We start from the raw sequence: 23,362 nt of genomic DNA, 5'->3' as shown, positions 1-23,362 counted from the left end.
GGAAGGGAAATCTACAGATCTTAAGCATGGGACAAAGAGCCCCTTGTGAAATGACCACCAAAGGGGGGAATATTAAAATAAAAACAAACCAAAAGGATAGATACTTACATGATGAAGATAAAACTCTTTCCACCCAATTATTTTATATTTTATGCTCATATAAGTAATTTTCTTCTTTACTGCTTTGAGTCAAAATAGGAAAAGGAAAAAAAAAATAGAAAAAAAAACAAAACAACAACAACAAAAAACATTCTTAGTGCCTTGGTCTTAGAAGGTTGAGGCTCCGGGGAGCAGGAGGATGCAGAGAGAAGAGAAAATAAAAGGTTTGATGTGACATTGTGGAAAGGGATTGTGCTTGGAGTAACTAAAAAATGTTTAGAATACTAAACATAACTATGTTTCTATTTTGACTCTGCCCTTTTGATCTATGCCAAAGGGACCATGCTTTTCTCATCTTCAGCTCCCTTAGAGCTCAGCACAGGGAACTGTTCAGAGTAAATAGCCATCGACTGTCTCTTGAATGGCTCAATAAAGGAATAATCTCAATGACTTGGCATGAAATAATAACTGAAATGCGTGGGCTGTGCATCGATTGGGAGTCTGCTTCTAATTCTTCATCACTTCCCAGCTGTGTGACTTCACCCAAGTCACTTAAATTCAATAAGTCTTAGTTTCCTTCTCTGTACAATGGTTCTCATAAGGAAAAAAAAAATGTGATAATGTAGGCTAAGACCATGGCGAATTTAAGATGTATTATTTTGATTTATGTTAATACTTGATGGAAATGTCTCATTGCTTGTGGAAGAGTAAAACTCATTGCACCTTTTTGAAAACAGACAGCTCATTCTGGGTTGATTTCTTAATATCTTTCATCTTTGAGTTAGAGTTTCCCATCACTTAAGAAGATACAAAGTAAATGGCTGGTGGAGCTCCTATTAACTATGTTGGGGTCTGATTCCCACAGTCTGTTTCTTTCAAGAAAGGACCATATATCACCATAACCAGGGCTACTAGAATTGAATGTGAAAAGAAGGTAGTGACTCAGGCTGTGTGGGAAGAAAAGTTGTCTTCAATGCTTACAGCTCAGCTCAAGGTTGACCTCTGCATGCTGAAGTTTCCCTCTCCAGGATCCCTTCAGCCCCACCTACTCACACATACCAGGTCAAAGTGACTTCATTTTGCTCCGAATTTCTTTAGAAACATTGCCCTGGCCTTTATGCGTACTTATCTGTATAGAAAGACATTTTATCATAGTTCATATGCCCCCAAAACCAGGAACTCCCCCAAGACAGGAAGCTTCCTTTGCTCATGTGTGTATTGTGCGTTGCACTTTACCCTGTAGAAAAGAAAATGAACTAATGGAAAGAAGGAGGGAAAAGAAAGAAGGAAGGAAGAGAGAGGAGGAAAGGAAGGGAAGGACGGAGGGAGGGGGGAAGGAAGGAAAGGAGAGAGAGAGAAAATTAATGAATAGACTTGATAACAGAATATGTTTTTAAAAGTAAAAATTGGGAAATGATTGATAACATAATTCCCCCAAACAAAATGATGACATTGAAGCACAATGTAAAGCTCGGAAATCATGCCACTGAAAGGGAAAAGACCCTCACACTCTAAGAACGGAAGCGCATGCTCTCTGCATTTCTTTCTAGTACAGTGATCTGGGACTCCTTGGTCAGGGTTGCACGACGAAGCCCACAGGCCCAGCTGCCTCAGGGCCTCTCAATAGCATTTGCTTTATTTGAAACAACCACAAGCCTTTGCTTCTGCCTCTGTCCCAGTCCAGCTGGAGAACACATGCTAGAGGACTGGCCCTTCTAAAATCTCTCTTCCGCTCATTGTAGGTGGGTTCCACAGAGGTCCCTCATTCCTGTCTAACTCCTTCACCTTTAAATGTGCTGAAAAGCGAGTTTGAAATTAGACTCAGAGCCATATGGCAAAGCTTGGGGGCAGCATATGGTTGCAGGTTGCTCAGTGCTGATCTACAGCGTCTTTAAGCTCACCTATCTCTCTTTACACAGGAAGCAGCGATAGGGTCACAGTTCTGTATTTTGAATTGTTCTGTCCTTCATGTGGGAAAATGAGACTCAATACAACATCCATGTTGAAGTTTTAGTTTTCTTGGCCATAGTGGGGGTACAGTGCAGAGAAATATCTATACTGCTACTTGTGATCAATGGGAAGTAACATGTTAGGGGTAGAGATTCAGTCTGTGAACTTGAACTATGGTCTATCCAATAGATATGTAAGTTTAAGTCAGCCTAACTAGTTTCACCTGCAGATTTAGGTCATGCCAATATAAACTGCAGATAGGGTCAAATCAGTCCCATGGAAACAAGGAGCATACTGCTAAACAGTTAATACAGTGAAGTGACAGAGAGGAGTTCTGGGGTCAAAGCAGGGGAGCTAATTTTTTTAAGAAGATGAAAGACCTAAAAATAAGGGGGTACAGAGGAAAAGTGGACAGTCAACTGCAAGGAATCAAAGAGAAAGAATAAACACAGGGAAGTAAATAATTCAGGATGTAGCTCTGAAAATGCTGGGCCACAGCATATCTTCCTCATCTCACTTCACTACCAATACCATCAGTATTGTGAGGACAAAGAATACTGTCATAATTGAGTCAAGTTCCAGACCTTGACTAGATTAACTGGCAGCGTCTTGGCCATGCCCCGCCATTCATCTCTTTTATGGAGTCAAAGTTTCCAAGAAAGGAAGCTCTTGTTTCCATGAGGAATAACATATTTTTCTTTATGAAAACTAAAACTTAGTTACACAAATATACTTTTTCATACAATTAAATCTGGAAGCGATGGAATGCAAATCCAGGTTTCTTTTTTAATTCAAACTGTATAATTACACTATATTTATACACTAAACCAACAAACAAGCAGACAATGGGGAAACCCTTTAACATGGAAGAGGGAAGAACCACGACAGAATACCCTGAAGAAGAAAGACAAACAAGGAGGGTTTTAAAACTTTGAAATAAAACAGGGTGCCTGGATGGTGCAGTTGGTTAAGTGTCCAACTGTTGGTTTTGGCTCAGGTGGTGATCTCAGCATCATGATCTCTGCATTGTGAGATCAAGCCCCATGGCAAGCCTCATGCTCAGCATGGAGTCCGCTTAAGATTCTCTCTTTCTGTCTCCCTCCACCCTTCCCTTTGTGAAGGGCTCTCTATCTCTCTCTCCCTCTCTCTCTCTCAAATAAATATTCAAAAATTTTTTGAAATACAACAAGTCAATGTGATTCTTTTCATCATCACCATTGCCATCATTAATTAAGATCCAATTCATGTATCAGGGAATAGCTTTAATAATGTATCACTGAATCATCACCGGGGCCCTAAGGAGCTTTTTTTTTTTTTAATAGATTTTTTTTTTTTTTTTAAGTAATCTCTACACCCAGTGTGGGGCTCGAACTCACAAACCCGAGACCAAGAGTCGCATGCTTCACCAACTGAGCCAGCCACAGACCCTGTTAGCTTGGCTTTGATTTGCATTTCCCTGATGACTAATGATGCCAGGGATCTTCTCAAGTGCCTATTGGTCATTTATGTATCTTATTTGGAGAAGTATCTATTCAAGTTTTTTTGTCCATGTTTTAAATGGGTTGTGTCTTTCTTACTGAGATGCAAATGTTCCATATATATTCTGGATACTAGTCTCTTATCAGATACATGATTTGCAAATATTTTCTCTCATTTTATGGGTTGTATTCACTTTCATGATAGTGTCCTTTGAAGCACAGATACTTCAAATTTTGAACTCAAAATTATCTATTCTTTCTTTTATGTTCATGCCTTTGATGTCATATCTAAGAATCTGTTGCCAGATCAGAGGTCATGAGAATTTATCACTGTTTTCTTATCAGAATTTTATAGTTTTAGCTCTTACATTTAGATCTCTGATCCATCTGAGTTAATTTTTGTAAACGGTGTGAGGTAAAGATTCATTCTTTTGCATGTGGCTTTCCAGTTTTTTCACCACCCTTTGAATGAAATCAGTTGTCCATAGACACACAGGCTTATCTCTGAACTTTTAATTCTATTACCATACTAATCTACATGTCAACTTTTATGCCAACACCAGATTGTCTTGATTACTGTTGCTTCATAGTATGTTTTGAAATCAAGAAATGTCAGTCCTCCAACTTCGTTGTTCTTTTTCAGATTGTTTTGGTTCCCCTGGGTCTCTTGAAATGCCATGCAAATTTTAGATCAGTTCCTCATTTTCTACAAAGAAGCCAGCTAGGATACTGATAAGGATTGCTTTGAGTCTGTAGATCAATTTGGGGAATATTGTCATTTTATCATTTTCAAGTCTTCCAATCCACCTAACAAGCTAGCGATTGTTTCATTTCAGTTATTGTACTTTTCAACTCTAGAATTTCCATTTGGTTCATTTTTATAATTTTCAGGCCTACACTTCAATCTGTGTTTCCATTGCACCTACCAACATCTTCCCAATTACCATTCATCACAACTTGCACTATTTTTGAGAGTGCTCTTGAACTTGAAATTCTCCACATTGTTTTGTAAATGAAGTATATTCCTTTGGGAAGAGATTAGGAACTGTCCATGTTAAGGCCTGCTTTTTCCCCTAGGCAAAATCTCTGAGCCAGGACTCTAAAGCTGGGGTTTGGGACAATGCCATGCTTTTACCTGAGTGACACCCTCACTTTAGGAGCTGAGTGCTCAGTGGCGGGGGTGGCAGGTCTTCTTGGCCTGCCTCTCCCAGCAGGGAACCACTGCCTTACAAACTGGACAAGAGAAATTGGCCTCTTGGTACTTTTAGTGGTATGTGCCCAAGGTAGAGCCTCCATCCCATCGATGGGGGGCTGAGGAGAAGAAGGGAGCAGTGGCCTCTTGGCCGCACACACATAGGCTCGGCAACAGATAGCCGGGAGCAGGATGAGAGATGCTGACACAGTGTTCCGCCTGGGAAGATAACGCCTTGACCTGGGGCAAGGGGAGATGGATTCCTGTGTTCCTGATAGCATACATCTGAAGTCCAGTTTCTGTCTTACTGGGAGTGGGGACTGAATGAGTGTTTGTTGAAATACTATAGATTCTCACTGTTCCTACCGAGTTTTAGATTTTCTTGAATTTGTTTCTTCATTTGCTCGGTGTCCTTTGAACCATTTCCAGAGACTTTGAATGTTTTTTTGTTTGTTTGTTTTCATTTTTTAAAAAAATAATTTTCACCAATTTCCGTGGGGAGTCTGTCTATCTCACACTGTCATGCCAGAATTGGAACCCAAAAGTGGGTGATATTTTGTTAAAGATATATTTATTCATTTGAGAGAGAAAGAGAGGGGGGGGGAGGGAGAGGGAGAGGCAGAAAGAGAATCCCCAGCAGACTTCCCGCTGAGTGTGGAGCCCAGTGCTGGCCTTCATCTCATGACCCTGAGATCATGAGGTGAGCCAGAGTCGGATGTTCAACAAGCCAGGCACCCCAAAAGAAGGTGATTTTTTATACCAAATTTAATATCCTTAAAATAAGGGTAGTAAACATAGCACAAGCAATAGGCAAGAAGAACAATGAAAAGGAGGTAAGTGGGGCAAAAGAACAGAAAGAGGAAGAGCAGTGAGAAAAGCACATAATGGAGGGGAAAATGACAGCAAGAATATGGAAAAGACAGTGCAAAACAACCATGTTTGACCCAAGTTAGGTCAGAATGAACTCGAGTGTGGAACAGCTGACATGATGTTGATATCCCTCACTCTGGCCCTTCATCACATACTGACCTACCTTCCAGCATCACCCAGATATTTCATGTGTGCATGTGTCAAGTTCCCTAAAGGTGATCTGAGCTCCTACCAAATATTATCTTTTCCCCTTATGTGTCCCAATGCATATCACTCCTCCCTATCCTTGAAGGATCAGCTCAAATTCCATCTCCTCCATGGGGCGCCTGGGTGGCACAGCGGTTGGGCGTCTGCCTTCGGCTCAGGGCGTGATCCCGGCATTATGGGATCGAGCCCCACGTCAGGCTCCTCCGCTGGGAGCCTGCTTCTTCCTCTCCCACTCCCCCTGCTTGTGTTCCCTCTCTCGCTGGCTGTCTCTCTCTCTGTCGAATAAATAAATAAAATCTTTAAAAAAAAAAAAAAAAAAAAAAAAAAAACAAATTCCATCTCCTCCAGAAAGCATTCCCTTATTCACCCAGATCTACCTTGATGTCTGTTCTCTCCATTCTCTGATTTTTCCAAATAATTTATCTGTATCTATTTTGTGAGGTTATCATTTGACCTCCCCTCCAGAGTTACTTGGTTCTTGCTTATTCCCAAACCTAGTCCCCTAGGATATCCTCAAAGATCCTTCGAAAATATTTCTCTTTTCTTACATAACCAGAGTAAAATTATAGTCAGTAAAGATACATCAGTCTATTTGTTTTAATTATGGAGGGGTATTGGTGCAGTGATATCCTCATCGTCTCCAAACCATCAAATGAATGTATAATATTAGATGAATGGAGTAAATGAATGTCAGAAATAATGAACTGTGTATTTTTATCAGACTGGAAAACTAAGCAAAGCAATTTAGTAAACTTGTGGAGAATGAAGTAAAGACAGAACAGGGAACCTGGATTCTACTCTTCATGGATCTATGTTGCTATGTGATCTTGAGCAAATTCCCTATGTCTCTACTTCAATTAGTTCATCCATAAAGGAAAGAGGCATATTAAGTTTTTCTCCTGCACAGAGTTTCTGGTATGCTATGCAGAGGCCTATGATAAAACAAAATTGGAAGGGTAACAAATGCTCAGATAATTTTAAATTTAAGAGCAAGATGATTTTTTTAATTAAATGAAAAAAAAAACATAAAGAAAAAGTAACTATAGCAATAAGATGTTACACACTCCACTTCAGCTTCAAAAGGACATTTCCCTTCTCCTCCCTCAGTTATACAATCAACTTGAACAAAGATCCCATAACCTAGAAATGTTTATTTTTAACCAAGAGAGTACACTGGACATAACATCACAGTTTGGAAAATCTTATCTCTCCAGAGTTTTCAGCCTAGATAATTGGATCAGTCTCACCTCACAAATGCTGCTAGGTCCCAGTCTACATAGAGAAATCTGGTTTAAAATTGCCACTCAGAGCCATGCAGGACCTTAACATCTCAATTAAATAGTCAACATAAGAGCAAGAAGGGAAGAAAATGGAAGGTGAACCGGGTAATTCTGGGGGGAAGGGAATTTGGCTCCTTCAATGCATAAAACATAATCTTCATTTAAACACACGTTGTCAGATATTTTCAGCTCTAGATACAAACATAGAAAACTACAATAACAAAACTACAATTACAAATAATTCAACAAAAGGTATCTGATTTCTTCGTGGAGGATTTCAATTTCAATATCTGTACAGGGGAAGTTGAGGCACATTGGACTTCTCCCAGATCTCAGAATGAATCATGCCTGGGTTTGCAATCAGGAATCCTCTAAATTAGGCCAGACTTGTAACAACAATTTGCCGGCGGCTGTCTCTGCCAAATGCCAATAAGATATCAGAATCCCGCTGACATCAAGGAGAGAAGATACCTTCTTAGGATGTCCCAAGGATACGGATTCATCATGTCAAAAATCTGACCTTCAGAAAACATTTTCATCTAGAATTTCTGTTCTGCTGAGGTCATGTGGCGTTACCTATTGAAGGAAGAACAGACTTCTAAGGAAGAGGAGAGAAAGTTGTAATCTTGCCCTGAAAATAATACTTCCCTAACAGTTTAAAAAAAAAAAAAAAAAACATTTCTTACACCTTGGGTAAGTGGTTATGGTCACATTTGGAAATGATAAATGTTAAGGACTGGAAAACAATCCATATAACAGATTTATTCCACTTGAATGAAAGCCAAATGGCGGAAGGGAAATGGAGCACATTTTGGAGCAGGCAGATTTGAATTTGAATCTCTTCTTCACAATTTACCAACTGTGTAAATTTGGGCCTCTTCTCTATCTCCATCTAAGAAAATGAGGATAAATGTACTTTACTTATGAGTCTGTCAGAAGGATGACATGAGAAACTTCTAGCACAATGCCTGACACATAGTAGGTGTTCTAGACATATAAGATACCATTGTTTTCATTTTTCTTTTCTTCAAATTACAACTTAGAGTTGTCTGTGCCCTTCATTTTCATCTGAGTATTAATGGTGGAGCTAGAGCAAATAAAGATGTTGACACATAACTAAGACTGTCTAGTCCACCCCACTGCACTCTCTTTAGCATTCCCTTTAGCTTGGATATATCGTTGGCCAGTGGTATTAGGGTTGGAGGAAAGGGCATTATATCCAGTGTTAGGAGATTTGAATGCTTCCCTAATTCACTTGCCATATGACCTTGAATACATCACTTGGCCTTTCAGAGACTGAATTAGCCCATCTGTAAACAGGAACTCATCATACAAACTCTGCACTCCACTATCTAATTTTTTAAAAGTCTTCACTAACCTGAATCTTCTCCCCAAATTACCCAGCTACCCTATGTGAAACTCTCAACACTTTCCTCAAGTCCACAAAGCATTTTACAATCTAGAAATGCTTTTACATTCATTGACTCAGAATAAGTTCCACCAACCAGTTCATCTGCCCGGCACTATGACATGAGAGACAATCAAACTTCAATTCTACTTGAACCTTTTCAGTTGAACCAATTATACGAGATAACAAATCTAGAAATGTGTTTAGAATAATTCCAGACACATATTAAGGTCAGTAAATGTAAACTACAGTTGTTATATCTCAAAGTAAATTATAAGATCTTTGATAAATGGGGCCATGCCTTCTATCTCCCAAAGTGCATCTCTACAATCCCAATGTAGATAGGACAGTGCTGGGCAAAGAAGGGATGCACCCAATAAATAAATACTGACTACATGAATCCATTGGTTGTGGAGAGATCTTGGAAACTAAACGCCTTTCAAATATTTAAGAGTAGAGGTCTTCAGTAGTGAGCAAGAGAGAAATATCTTCCTAGAACAAGTAGATTAGATAAGTGTGTGTGTGTGTGTGTGTGTGTGTGTGTGTGTGTGTGTGTTTTAACAGCACTTCCTCCAGTCAATGTCTAGCTAACAAAAAGACAACACATCTTCACAACAGCCTATCCCTCACACATCTTCACAGCAGCCTATCCCTCTGCATTCCAAAGCTTCAGTGCTAAAATGGACTGTAGACTTCATGAAGTTCAATGGAGAGCTGCCAACTTTCTAGGCTTTTAAGACTCCAGTAAGGAGAGAGCATACGAGGGCATACACTGGAGTTGCTTAGACTTTCCAAGCTACATGGTGTTCAGTTCAAATGTCATCTTCATAAAACTTTCTCTGCACAACCCATCTAGAAGTATCTGAACCCCTCTTCTGGGTTTGAGAGTTATCTGTGTTTCCTCTAATTTTTACATGTGTGCCCTATCTGACATTATGCATGCTGCACACATTTTTGTCTTGAGGCAGCACTGGCATAGCAGCAAGAATATGGATTTTGGAATCAGGCAGAGATCATGGTTTAAATTCCAGTTCTGTCACTTCCCATCTGAGTGTACTTGGGCAAATTTTCTGAGTTAATGGGATCTACGCATAGGAACTATCATTGGGACAATAATATAAAATAGCACGTGTAGATAGGCAACAAATGCTAGTTTCTTTCTTTTCACTCCCTCTGTCTCCAACCATATGACTTTTTATGTTCCTTGATGGCAGGCTCTTCTTCTCTAGTGAAATGCCCTCCTCAGAGAAGACTGGTATTTTTAAAATTTGTTCTTCTGTTCTAAACACACTTTGGGTACTCTTTGCAGTGTTAAATAGCCTTTAGACACACAAACTATCTTTCTACTCCCACCCATTCAAAAGTGAGGGTATAGAGCCTTCTTTTGGGCAGTTACCCTAAGCGAAGTGGGCAAGTAGTGATTATGAATTTTGGTCTCATTCTTTTCTGATCCCCACAAGCACCAAATGGATTAAACACACACATATACACAGACAAAACCCCCAGGTACATACAGTGTTATTCCTGGAGAAGTAAAATCAATCAGTTTATAGAGGACTTCAAAGAATTGTTGTGGAAGATATAAGATTAAACCAAAGGGGATCAAAGATTATAACTGACTTTCCTCCTTCAAGCTCAACAAGAAGTATGTGGTTTCATAGGTGACCAAGGGTTAAGAATACTTATTTGAAATAAAGCTTTACTTCATGTGATGGTAATTGGGGTCTAAAAGTATAACACACACACACACACACACACACACACACACACAATCAAATACAATGTAAACACATTAATACACACACACACAGCAGAGTCAGGGACCTGAATCACCCTGTACTCCCAGGGGAAAACAAGTAATTAAACTGACAGGTAACAAACATTCAAAGATAATTACCGGTAATGCTCAGACACACATCTGATGATTAATAGCAGTAGATTCCATGGAGGTGATTAATAAGGAGGCAGGCAGTGTAGAGATAATATATAAATGATTAATAATGAAACACCCTTCAGTCCTTGAAGCAAACAGGATGGAGGACTAAGGAGTTAGTTTGTCTTATCTAACAGCTGCCACTAGAAGGGTTTTGTGGTGTGGAGAAAACCAGGGAGAAGTCAAAGATCATAACTTGCAAACAGAAATTATTCTTGTAAGTCTGTTACACCATTCCGTTTCACTGTCCTCATCTGAAGATAGGACAGAATGATAGCTCAGAACTTTTCCAGCTTTTTGAAAGAATGATTATCACTGGATTTCTTTAAGCGTCTGTTTTTAGATAATGAACACAGTGGATGAGAGACTGAACGAAGATTAGGTCAAAAAAGTTTTATAGTAAAGATTAAGAGAGACAAATGTTGAATATTTGCCAACAATTAAAAATAAGAATCTTGGAGATTCGAATCTCAAAATGCTGATTCATGCACCAGAAAGTGTGCATTGGATAAATGTCTATTAACTGCATTTATATAAATTCAGAAGATTGAAAATAGCTCCATTATCCTAAACAGGATGTCTTTCAAAACTTAATTCTCTGAGAAATTTCAGCAAAAACTTTTCATCCAGAAAAATAATCTTCTGCTAAATTATTAAAGTATAATTGACATATAATGTTATATTAGTTTCAGGTGTACAACCTATCAATTAGGCAATTCTATGTGTTACTCAATGCTTACCATGATAAGTATCTGTCAGCATACAATGTAATTACAATATTATTGGCTGTATTCCCTATGGTGTACTTTTCATCTCTGACTTATTTATAACTGGAAATTTGTATATCTTAATCTCTTCTATTTTGCCAATCCTCCCACCACCCTCCTCTCTGGCAACTATCAATTTGTTCTCTGTATTTAAGAGTCTGTTTTTGTTTGTTCTTTTGTTGTTGTCGTTGTGGTTGTTTTTTTAGATTCCACTCATAACTAAAATCACATGGTATTTGTCTTTCTTAGTGTGACTTATTTCACTTAGCATGATACCCTCTAGGTCCATCAATGTTGTCACAAATGGCAAGATTTCATTCTTTTTTATGGTTAAGTAATATTCCATTGTGTATGTACACCATATCTTTATCTATTTAACTATGAATGGACACTTGGATTGCTTCCATATCTTGGCTATTGTAAATAATGCTTCGATAAACATAAGGATGCATATTTTTCTGAATTCATTTTCTGGGGGATAAATACCCAGTAGTAAATTACTTGATCACGTGGTATTTCCCTTTTTAATTTTTTGAAGAACCTCCATTCTGTTTTCCACAGCATTTGCTCCAAAGTATATTCCCACCAACAGTGTATGAGGGTTCTTTTTTTCCACAGCCTCGCCAATACTTGTTAATTCTTCTCTCTTTAACACTATCCATTCTGACTGGTATGAGGTAATATCTCATTTAGGTTTCGATTTGCATTTCCCTGATGATTAGTGATGCTGAGCATCTTTTCATGTGTCTGTTAGCCATCTGTAGGTCTTCTTTGTTAGAATGTCTATTCAGGTCCTCTGCCCATTTTTTAATCAGATTGTTTGGTTTCTTCAGTGTTGGGTTGTGTAAGGTCTTTGTATATTTTGGATATTAACCCCTTATCAAATATGTCATTTGTAAATCTCTTCTCGTACTTACTAGGTTGCCTTTTTGTTTTGTTGATAGTTTCTTTTGCTATGCAAAAACTTTTCATTTTGGTGTAGTCCCAGTAGTTTATTTTTGCTTTTGTTTCTAGAAAAATAATAAATCTTGAATGGAATCAGGGCACCTGGGTGGCACAGCGGTTAAGCGTCTGCCTTCGGCTCAGGGCGTGATCCCGGTGTTATGGGATCGAGCCCCACATCAGGCTCCTCTGCTATGAGCCCGCTTCTTCCTCTCCCACTCCCCCTGCTCGTGTTCCCTCTCTCGCTGGCTGTCTCTATCTCTGTCAAATAAATAGATAAAATCTTTAAAAAAAAATCTTGAATGGAATGGAGACCAATAATAAATCTGTCTATTGTTCAATGTGTTAAATGTGGAATCCACAAAAGCTCTCATCCCCCAAATTTTCCTTGATTCCTTTGATTGGTAAGTCTTTGAACATGATGCAAAAAATAACAAAAAGAAGAAGAACAAGGAGAAGGGGAAGCATTAGTTCTCCATGAGGCATGCCTCAAAAGAAGTGGAAGGGACGTTCTTGGAAAAGCCACTGATCTAGTCTTTCCATTTTGATGACAAGGAAAATGAAAACATTAAAGTAATTTTCTCAAAAATAAGCAGTTGAGGGGAAACTATATTAAATCCCCATTTCAATACTAGACTCTGGACTTAGAATAAAAACATCTGGGTAATTTGTCCCTGTTCTGTCACTAACTGTGAACTTTGACAAGTGACAAACTCTCTCTCAGTGTCTCAGAATGGTCTTCAAGGGCTGTCAGTGCAGACATTTCAAGATTCTGTGACTCTTTCCTGATTAGACACGTTCATTAAGAAAAGAACATATTAGCTTTAATGCCAAGCCTACAAGGATAGGGAGTTGGAAGGATTTTCTTTTAACAAACAAATTCTCCTTTAGTATTTCAAATAAAAAGAAAACATCAAGATGAATAGACCCCTACAATCTCAAGATTGTTTTTTTCCCTGATAGTATTAGGTCCTTGACCTTCAATTCTTACTTATTTTTCGTAAAGAAAGTTTTCTGTTTACTTGCGATGTGGGAGACCTCTCAGGGGAAAAAATGGCTAAATATTTTGGGACACTGACTACTTCATTTGATGATTTACAAGATTTGTGTGCTTTTTAAAGATTTTACCCAGCTTCGATAAATTAAAGATTACCTATTCTATAGCTGCACATAGAACACTCTTCCCAGATTGGGCCATTCTTGGCCGTATCTTTTGCCAACATTGTAACAGTCAAATTTCTTTCTCCACTTTATTCCCTTTAAGTAGAAACTATCCTATATATGACAGTTAAAATGATGTGGGTGGAAGAAAAACAAATCTTTCTTGCACCTTCTCATTAAATCCCACAAATCTCTTTCTAACTCATCTTTAATGCTTTGGGCAAAATTACATTATTAAAAATGTCCAACATTACCAAAAGTTATTGCTTTCTATTTCTTGGTCATGAGACCTAGAAAAGGTCTTCTATTAGGACTAAGCATTTGGGAATATCTTGCCGAAACTGTTGTTGAGTTCAAGTAGGAGAAAGGAAATATACAAAGAACAGAAATGCCCCACAGTTTTACATCATCATCATCATCTTTATCATCATCACCACCATAGCAAACTCTCACAGCAGTATTCTCTTCCAGGCACTGTTTCGAGTACTTTACACATATTAACATCGTGAAGTAGAAATGAGAATGTAGTCACAACTTGAGTTACAAAAACTCAACTTGTAATGTCCTATTGAAAATCTGTCCACTCAAATACATCTCTCCTGCAAAAAAACCATCCTGGAATAAGAGTACCACCCAGTGGTGATGTTTTTGTCCATTAAGTTTAATATTCGTTTGCCTTAAGATGTGTCTTACCCCCTCCAGTAAGGATAGTCATACTGTCTTTCACTAGGTAGGGTTGATTAAAACCTCAGATTATCTCTCTATGGGAGACGGTAATAATTTTCCTTCCCTCCCAACCTCTGTCATCATTCACTGAAGACAGATTTTACTTTTCCACTCTGAGGACTTGGGTCTTGGCCATGTGACTTGCTGACCAATGAAATGTGTGTGAATATAAAGTAGATCACAGCAACCAGAGGCTTTGCATTGGCTTGTGTTGTCTGACTTGGTCTCTTGCACTCCAGCCCTGTACCATAAGAAGACTATACTCTTGTAAACACTACAGCTTAAAACCCAAGTGCTGCCATGGCAATAGATAGAACCAACCTGAACCAACTCAGCTTGAACCAGAGTCTCCCAGTTGACTTGCAGACCTCTGAGGGATAAATAAATGTCTGCTACAAATCATTGAAATCTGGGGAGTAATTTGTTATTCAGCATTATTATAGCAATGGCCACCTAATATATTCTCCTATGTCCATAAGCATGCTAATTAACTCCATTGCTCCCCAACCCCTTCCTCTCCCAATTCTTATTCAGTTACCTTCAATAAATCTACATTCTCCTTTCAATTTCTTCCCCCGGTTCTATTTATGAGTCTCCAAAGTCTCCAAGAATGGCCAGTAAACATAAATAAATTCTGCTGATAAGCCTTTATCAAAGAAGGAAAATTAAAGTATACTTAATTAGAAATTTGAAGGATAGGGGCACCTGGGTGGCTCAGTCAGTTAAGCATCTGCCTTAGGCTCAGGTCATGATCCTGGGGTCCTGGGATCCAGCCCCACGTCAGGCTGCCTGTTCATCAGGGAGTCTGCTTCTCTCTCTCCCTTTACTCCTCCCCACCCCCCTGCTCATAATCTCTGTCTCTCAAATAAATAAATAAAATATTTTAAAATTTTTGAAAGTTAGCTTTAAGAAGACCTTATACATATGTTACTATTTCTTTTTAATTACTTATTTTTTATTTAAATTCAGCATAATTAACATATAGTGTATTGTTAGTTTCAGAGATAGAATTCAGTGATTCATGAGTTGCATATAACACCCAGTGCTCATTCCATCAAGTTACCATTTTCATATTTTCTTTCAATGCTCTTCTTGTAACACTAAATCCATATTACCTGGGTTTGAATACTGTCTTCAACCTTTACTCGCTATGGGGTCTTAGACCTCTTAGACCTTGGTGTCTCAGTTCTCTTAAATATAAGTGGGAATGACAGTATCTACTGCGTAAGATTCTTGGCAAGGTAAATTTCATTCATAGACACAAAATGGTAAACATAGCCCTAGAAAATGGTAAGTACTCAAAAAGTTTGGCTATTAATTCTACCATCATCACCTACCGCATTTCAAAGCCAGAGGATGATGTTTGACCCATGTTATGGTTTACTTAGTTGTTTCTGAGTGTGATTTAATTCCTTCTAATGGGAAGGTGTAACTACTACTTACAATTCTAGACAGCATATTGCTATTTGCAAAGTGCTTTAATAGTCTTGAAATAATACAGTCTTCAGAATGCTGAGGAGAGTGAAACAAAGACTTTTAGAAAATCTGATCCAACAACAGCATGGAGAAGGGATTTGAAGTAGGCCGAGCAGGAGGCAGGGACCCAGTTAGTTGAATATTGAAATCATCCAAGTAAGAGAATCAGAGGATCCATAGGCCGCAACAACTAAATGGTTGAAGGTGGTGATAGGAAAAAAAAACAAACAAACAAGTACATAATGGAAGTTTCAAAAAGTTGTTTTGTGCTGAATCATTCTGGGAGATTGTTCCCTGAAGATACTTTTGCAAAATACACACTCTACTCATAAGTTTGGCAAATCCTAAATCATCTCACCAGGACATTCTTTTCCTTCTTTTCTCATCAAAAGATCAGAATTTTCTGGTCTAATGTCAGATGTAGGAAACTCTCTACACCCTCATTACTCACTCTGCATGGCTGACAGACTTTTAGACCTAATGCCCACCTCCTCCAAGAAGCCTGCCCTGATTGGTCCAGAAGCATAATCTTTCCTAGCCCCCAGGGTTGAAAGGGAGCAGAATGATGACACCTTCAAGATACTACTTTAACAGCCCTCAAAAGAACAGAATATCTCTATTTGGCCTCTTAGACCTCACGAGCTGAGAAAGGCCTTCTTTGCTGCTTAAGCTCTGGAGGTCATACGAAGTCTTTGAAAATCTAATGAAAGCTATGGATTTTCTCCCCCAGAAAAATGTACATTTACACATCCATACAGTTATGACACATAATTTTAAGGACCCCTCCATGAATGCCTTAGGGGTACCTGTGAAGAACCCACAGTGTCTAGCCCAGTGCTTGCTGAGCTAATACTCTGGAGACTGACTGAATGAAGGGATTTGAAAGTGTGGCTCACTGAGAATTCTTCACCCCACATCCAACGAACTGGTCTGGGGGTTGTTGATCCATATATGTTAACGAGGTAAAATAAACCAAAGATCCTGCTATGGACTAAATTGTGTCTCCCCAACCCTGATATGCTGAAGCCTTAACCCACAGTGTGACTGCATTTGGAAATAGGGCCTGTAAAGAGGTGATTAAAGGTAAATGAGGTCCTAAGGGTGAGGCCCTAATCCAGTAGGACTGGCGTCCCTATCAGAAGAGGAAGGGACACAAAGAGTGCGCTGTCACAGAGAAGAGGCTGTGTGAGGACACAGCGAGAAGGTGGCTGTTGGCAAGCCAAGGAAAGAGGACTCAGACCAAACCCGCCGCGACCTTGATGCTGGACTTCCAGCCTCCAGAACAGGGTGGAAATTAATTCCTTGTTGAAGCTCCCCAGTCTGTGGTGCTTTGTAATGGCAGCTCTGACAGACTAACATAGGTCCTGTCTCCAGAGAACCATATTCGGAAAGTGAGGAGAAGCTGACTGAAGAGAGACAGTGGGTTCTGGGGATCCACGAGAAAAGCGCCGCCCACTTTGAGCTTGACTGACTGGGTCCAAACCCCTGCTCAAAACTCCAGAAGCAAGATTTTTCTGAAGACTGTGTGGCCTGTTGGAGATTCGGCTTCCTCGTTTATAAAACACGAATATTTTCCTGAAAGAAAGTGTTCTGAGAGCTAAATGAGAGAATGCCAGGAGCCCAGTGGGCAGTTCTGCATCGTGTCATCACTAACAGCAAAGACAGGGAGTGGAAGCAAGGGATGAAAGTGATTTTCACCATGTTCAGTCACTGCCAAGAGCAGCAAAAATGCACAAATCTCTGTATGCCTCTTATTACAGAAGATAGCCCTGTCCACCCTGAAAAAGGTGGCAACTCCCATGATCTTTCTTGTGAAGACGGCAGAGGGCATGTCTCAGGTGCTTGTGGGATATCTTATGACACCGTGATTGATTAAAAAAAAAAATTCAGGGGCGCCTGGGTGGCACAGCGGTTAAGCGTCTGCCTTCGGCTCAGGGCGTGATCCCGGTGTTATGGGATCGAGCCCCACATCAGGCTCCTCCGCTATGAGCCTGCTTCTTCCTCTCCCACTCCCCCTGCTTGTGTTCCCTCTCTCGCTGGCTGTCTCTATCTCTGTCGAATAAAAAAAATAAAATCTTTAAAAAAAAAAATTCTAAATTCTAACTATATATTGGAATTACCTGGGGAGCTTTGGAAAGAAACAGATGTCCAGGCTCTCCTCAGACCTCTGAACTGGAATCTCAGAGGCAAGCCAAGGTTGAAGATTGTAAGAATTTCTAGATGATTCTAATGTGCTAAGATTAGGGTCCGCTGCTGTAGACCAAATTTTCTAATAAGAAAACTGAGGTGGCAGAGGAGGGATTGAGGGATGAAGGGCACAGAGCCAAGTCTCCTGACCCCCAGTCTTGGGCTTGCTAAGACATAGCGGTATTGTCAAAGGGCCACCCTGTGGCCATCTACATGAGAATCACCGAGGTCACTGTTAAAAATGTGTATTTATAGGTACCACCCCATGTTTACTAAATCTGGATCAAAGTGAACAAGCTCGCCAGATGATACTCAAGCCTAAATTTGAAAACCACTTCATGACATCATGCCACTGCCACTCTGTTTGAAGATCCATCACTCTTTGTAGATAGAATCTAACATTCTTTACAGGTATAAAAGGCAACATACAGGAGGGAGATCCCTGGTGTAGGAATTTCTGGTCTATTTCTGGCCATGGCTCTTGCTAGCTCCACAAACCAGCCACATGATCTGGGAGGCTCACAGGAATGGATGAGAAAATATATATTTGAAAAATTAGAAGCTGGATAGCAATCATTAAGAATGTTTAGGGATGTTTGCCATTGCTTTTTGCAGCATAAGCCACACTGTTGTTTCCTTAAATATGAAATGACAACTAAACATGGGCTTCTCAGAAATGTTGAATATCAGATGTGATTTTGTACGTTAAGTGCCTGACACAGGGTCTGTCATACAGCAAATGCTCAATAAGATTCCACTACTAGTTTTGAGAGAGAAAATCCAAGTGGTTGCTACCATGATGCTCCCCTCACTGTGGGGAGCTGCTAGCCTGGTTGGGTGGGAGTAGGGAAGCTAGTACGAGGAAACAGTAGAACACCAGAATTTCTGCATAGGAGCTACAATTCAATTAGTGTTGGAGCAAGGAGGCATTTGTGTTGGGGCCATGTTCCTGTACCAAACACATTACAATTACATAAGCCCTCCCTCCTCAAAGGGTGGTCCATATACTAGCAACTTCAGCGTCACCAGGGAGCTTGCTAGGAATGCATAACTTCAGGTCCCACTCTGAATCTGTTTCATCAGAACCTGCATTTTAAAGACATAACCAATGGCGTGATGTGCACATTAAAACTTAAATAGAGTGACTTGGAAGGACACTGGTGAAAATGAAGGATCAAGGGATACCCCTCTCAAGTCACCCTGGACACCAACTCTATGTTAGGAGCAGTACCCCAAACAGCAATGGAGAAGTGCCTGAGATCGCCATACTTAAGAGAGAAAGAGAAGGATTAAGAGGGGAGAAGAGACAGAACAATTATCCTAAAGTGTTGTTTCCAAAAATAAGTAAATGAGCCTAAGAATACTTTTTAAAAATAAAATTTTACAGACAAGCAAAATATAAATCAAATATAATCAGGGCTGTTTTTGCTTAAAATAGTGGAGGATTGCCTTCCCCTACCTCTACCTACATCCACTTGAAGTCACCTCCACAAAACCCAGCTTTGAAAACCACTGGCTTAGATGTCCTTGCTTTTATGGGTCAATTGGGGCATGGCCCATGAGGCTGGAGAAAGTGGCCTGAACTTACGGCCTTGTCCTTAGCTAAACCAAGTGAGCAAATCAGTCACAAGTCAGGTGTTCTGTGTGATTGCACCTCGATTCAAAGTTAATAAACCAAGGTTCGTGCCATGTGACTTCCAACCCAGCTCCACACTGGGGTCCGGCAGATCTGTGGGTGGCTGCAGCACTCAGCTAAGGAATTAAGGCATTCATGAACAACTAAGACAGACTTCTTCAGCCCAAGCAGTATATCACCTCAGTGCCTAATGAGGTCCTTCTCGGGACCTGTTACACAGACCTAATAATACACTGGGAAGCAGATGGATCCAGGAAGGAAATGAAACTCACAGTTGCCGGTGCAATCGTTTAAATTGAGAGAGTTGGGCTTAGAACCAAATTATCATTGCTGATTCCTCAAACACATTTTGAGAAGTCTGTGAGAGGAGCAAGTTCATTGCAAGGCATCATCACTTTTGTAAACACAGGTGGAAATAAAGGGATTTCCAAGGGTGAAGGTCTCATTTTCCACTCAGCTTCTTATTAAATGGAAATTCAGAGACTGGAGTTGAGGTCAAACGCAAGGTCCAGTGGAAGATGAAACACATGCAAATGTCTAGAAATTCAAATGTTTGGTCCCAGGGGGTCTCTGTAACCTGCAAAGGGCTGTTTGGACAGTCAGTATATTAAAATCACACATGCACAAGGAGATAAATATATCTAATGGGGGAAATGGTAATTTTTAATAGATAATATTAATGCTAATTATAATTATAACCAAGTTTGATTGAATGGTAATAGCTGATCTGCTGTAATTATTTGTAACATGTGGTTACGTACATTTATTAAGTTCCTACTATCTGCCAAGCAATTTACATGTGTTATATCACCTTTATTCACTGCTGATTCTCCAGCAGCTACAACATTTCCTAGTGGATAATAGGGGCTTGATGTAGCTATATGAAATAAATGCATAAATACATGAAAATCCCCACACTAGCTCCAAAGGATAGTGATTATTATTTTCATTATACAGAGGAGGTAACAGAAACTTGGAGAAACAAAGTGTCTTTCTCAAGATCAAACAGATACCATATGTCAGAATCAGCATGGGGACAGGCTTCTTCCCAAGCTGCTGCAGGAACATATATGCATGTATGGATTGTCATGACAACTAGGATTTTGAACACTTACTTTGTGCCAGATACTACACTAGCAATTTGACACGGTTTATTTCCTTTCATCCTTCTCCCAACTCCTGATTAGGTAGGTACCTGTACCCCCTTTTACAGAGAGAGGAAATGGAAGTTCACAAGATTAAATAATTGCCCAAGTGCTTATATACACATGTATACATGTGCTAGGAGCAGATGAGGCTGACTCCAAAGCCAAGATATTCATCACCGTGCTACTCACTGCGTCCCCTGCCAATATATACACAAAACTCACACATGAAACAAGCCATGAATTACAATGCCAGGATGTGACTGTCCATCCTGCTTTGAAATGCTGATAAATGAATGCAAGCTTTAGAAGAATATATTCAAATGTTTGCAAGGTGTTAGTGAGGAGAAAGGCTGTCTACAAATTTTTTATAGATTAGAATGTTCCGGATTGGTTTTCTTTGATCTGGTCGCTAACAATGATTATGTGGTCCTTAGTAAACAACTTATGGAATTTATTAAATGTATATTCCCCCAGACTTTGAGCCTTTGAAGAGCAGGAACTCAGTTATTTCATTTTTTTCTTCCTGATCCTTAGCACATAGAGGTTCTTAATAAAGTTCGGAATTAAATTAATAAGCAAAGCAAATGAAAAGTTGATCTGTACATTCTTGCTTCCAGTTCTAGCCTTATTACTGTATATGATTCTAATAAACTAGAGGATTAAAATACTTCTATGGTAAACCATCCCATTTTTGTTCTCTCTATAATAGCCTTACAGAAAATATAAGAGGCACCCCACAGTTCCTTGTCCGGATCAAGAAGTTAATAAACTGAGAGACCGAGCCCAGTCTCTCTAAGCCTAGATACCAAAAGTGGTAGGTGCAGTGGCATTAAAACTAGATTATATCATAAATCCAGTGCAAGTCTGATAAATGAGTGGCAGCTTTACCTCAGATTTGACTGGCACAAGCCATTGCCAAGAACACAATGAGCTGGTTCTCCTATACCACTCCACTGCGTAAAGGGAAAAAAAAAATGTCACTTTCTGGAAGTAGTGGCTGAGTGATATTCTTACCTGTACCCTCTTAAACATCAAACAAAATATGGTAAAGTCTCTTCGGATAATACTGATTTCTCACTTTCATATAGCACTTAACAGCCTGCCAGCCACTTTTGTTGTTATTATTCCATTTGATCCTCAGCAACCTGGGAAGATATGCAAGCAGGAGTGGGGGGATAGGTTCAAAGAAGTTACCTGATTTTCTCAAGTGCAGGAAGTAACAGAAAACTACCACTATATGTGTCTTATAATTCCTTCAGTGGAATCCTCTGGCCCTTCCCACACATGAAACAGGTTCCAGCTGCCTCCTAATGTTCTGGGAGGCAGCCTGGTCTAGTGAAGCCAGCACTGCTTAGACATCAGAGAGAAAAGTTTAGGTCCATCTCTGTCCATTACCATCAGTATGAATTTAAGTAAATAATTTAGAAGCATCAATTCCCTCAACCATATAATATAGGATGGTACTGTCTTCTTCCCAAGGTCAGTTTAACGGCAAATTATGGAGGAGCATGAAATGTACCAGCACATATTAAGTATATTATGTCAGTTCTTCTTTACCTTCCTCCTAAAGAATGTAATCACTGCAGAGCTGTCTTTCCAGAGAGAGATAGAGAGAGCTCCTGAGATATTGTGGAAATAGTGAATTGAACCCAATGGTGGACAGGACCAAATGGAAAGTCCCTGCTAGTTTGCCTAGGAGACTGCTGGAACTGGGTCTTTTTACAGAGAGGAAGCAGAAACAATGCATTTTCAGTTATGGCTGATGAATCAGTATGGATGTAGACAATCTACTTCAACAGAGACACAAAAGGATGGATGGATGTTTCTCTTCAAAGTAACCCATTAAAAGTTCCCTAAATTCCATGTGGTAAGCCTTAGTTCCACTGGTGACCTGTGGTCCCTCCAAGGACTCACACATGAACTCTTATCTACATCTAGATGCCAATGCAAAAGGAGATTAAATCTTGGGGGGAAATTCCAAATGATAATAGGAAAAGGCATAGATAATGCATTGAAGTTTCCAAAGGTCTTTCTCAGACACATATCATGGCTTGTGGTTCTCCCAGCAACCCTCTGAGGTAGGCATTTCTACCCTCTTCAACTTAGAGATAAGAAACCATGAAGTTAGTAAGTGATAGAGCTAGGGTCTAGACCTGACCCTTAGACCCACTCCCCAGGCTTCTGTTATTTCTATACCATGCTGAGTCTGCTGTCCCCCAGAGTTAGGACATGAGCAATAACCCCAGAAATGGAGCTTTTTAATATCTCATTATTGTTGTGTGGATCACACTTTGTTGAGGGAAGATCACCCTCATCCAAATGAGAACTGATGACCCAGGTTCTAACCTTAAGTAATGTAGTCTATGCCCTTACCCCTAAACATTGCATATAGCACTAGACTGTGAAGGTTCCTATATCATCCCCAAACTCAAGGCATTCACAAAAATATCTATCACAACTCTTTCTCTTGGCTTCACAATGGTGTCTGCCAACCTAGATAAGAAGAACCATAGAACTGTGAAAAAGACTGAAATTAAAACTCAGTATCCTAACCTATTGGCCATACCCACATAGTATGTGTCATTCTAGCACATTCTAACAGATAAGAAATATTAACATTTTGTGTCTTCATTTATACATTTTATTTTAAATGCAATAAGTCTTGTGCTCCAATGTAATCCCTAATGAATCCAGTGAGCAACTCCTATCAAGCCATGACTAAGTACAGTTTTCATAAGGTTTAGACAAATTCTATTAAGTCTGTGACTAAGATATACCCAGAGGTACAAACAAGTCTTAAAAACCTTTTTGAGCCACTGCATTAAGTTCAAACAAATGATATGTGCACAGAGTTACATGTGGTTGAAAGTCTAAGATTCACTTTTAAAAGATAAATGCTCAG

The 23,362-nt window shown here is 39.6% G+C and overlaps 1 protein-coding gene across 3 annotated transcripts in view; it reads right to left on the bottom strand.

Annotated features, from left to right (window-relative positions):
* TLR4 (toll like receptor 4) overlaps nucleotides 1–23,362 on the bottom strand; it is a 48,674-nt gene that overhangs the window by 21,712 nt on the left and 3,600 nt on the right. Inside the window, exons 1-2 of one of the 3 annotated variants that reach the window (XM_048223336.2) lie at nucleotides 19,585–23,213; nucleotides 7,548–7,652 (exon numbers count right to left, since the gene is read on the bottom strand). The exons of 1 other annotated variant lie outside the window; for it this stretch is intronic. The gene's annotated coding sequence lies outside the window, so the exon portion shown is untranslated. Of the gene's footprint in view, nucleotides 1–7,547; nucleotides 7,653–19,584; nucleotides 23,214–23,362 lie in introns of those variants that run through there. One more of the 3 variants, XM_044389550.3, reaches the window with a different exon arrangement.

The sequence above is a fragment of the Ursus arctos genome, unplaced genomic scaffold (assembly GCF_023065955.2).
Source record: "Ursus arctos isolate Adak ecotype North America unplaced genomic scaffold, UrsArc2.0 scaffold_18, whole genome shotgun sequence".
NCBI lineage: Eukaryota > Metazoa > Chordata > Mammalia > Carnivora > Ursidae > Ursus > Ursus arctos.
The sequence above is the reverse complement of the archived record's forward strand: the minus strand, read 5'-3'. Positions and strand labels throughout refer to the sequence as shown.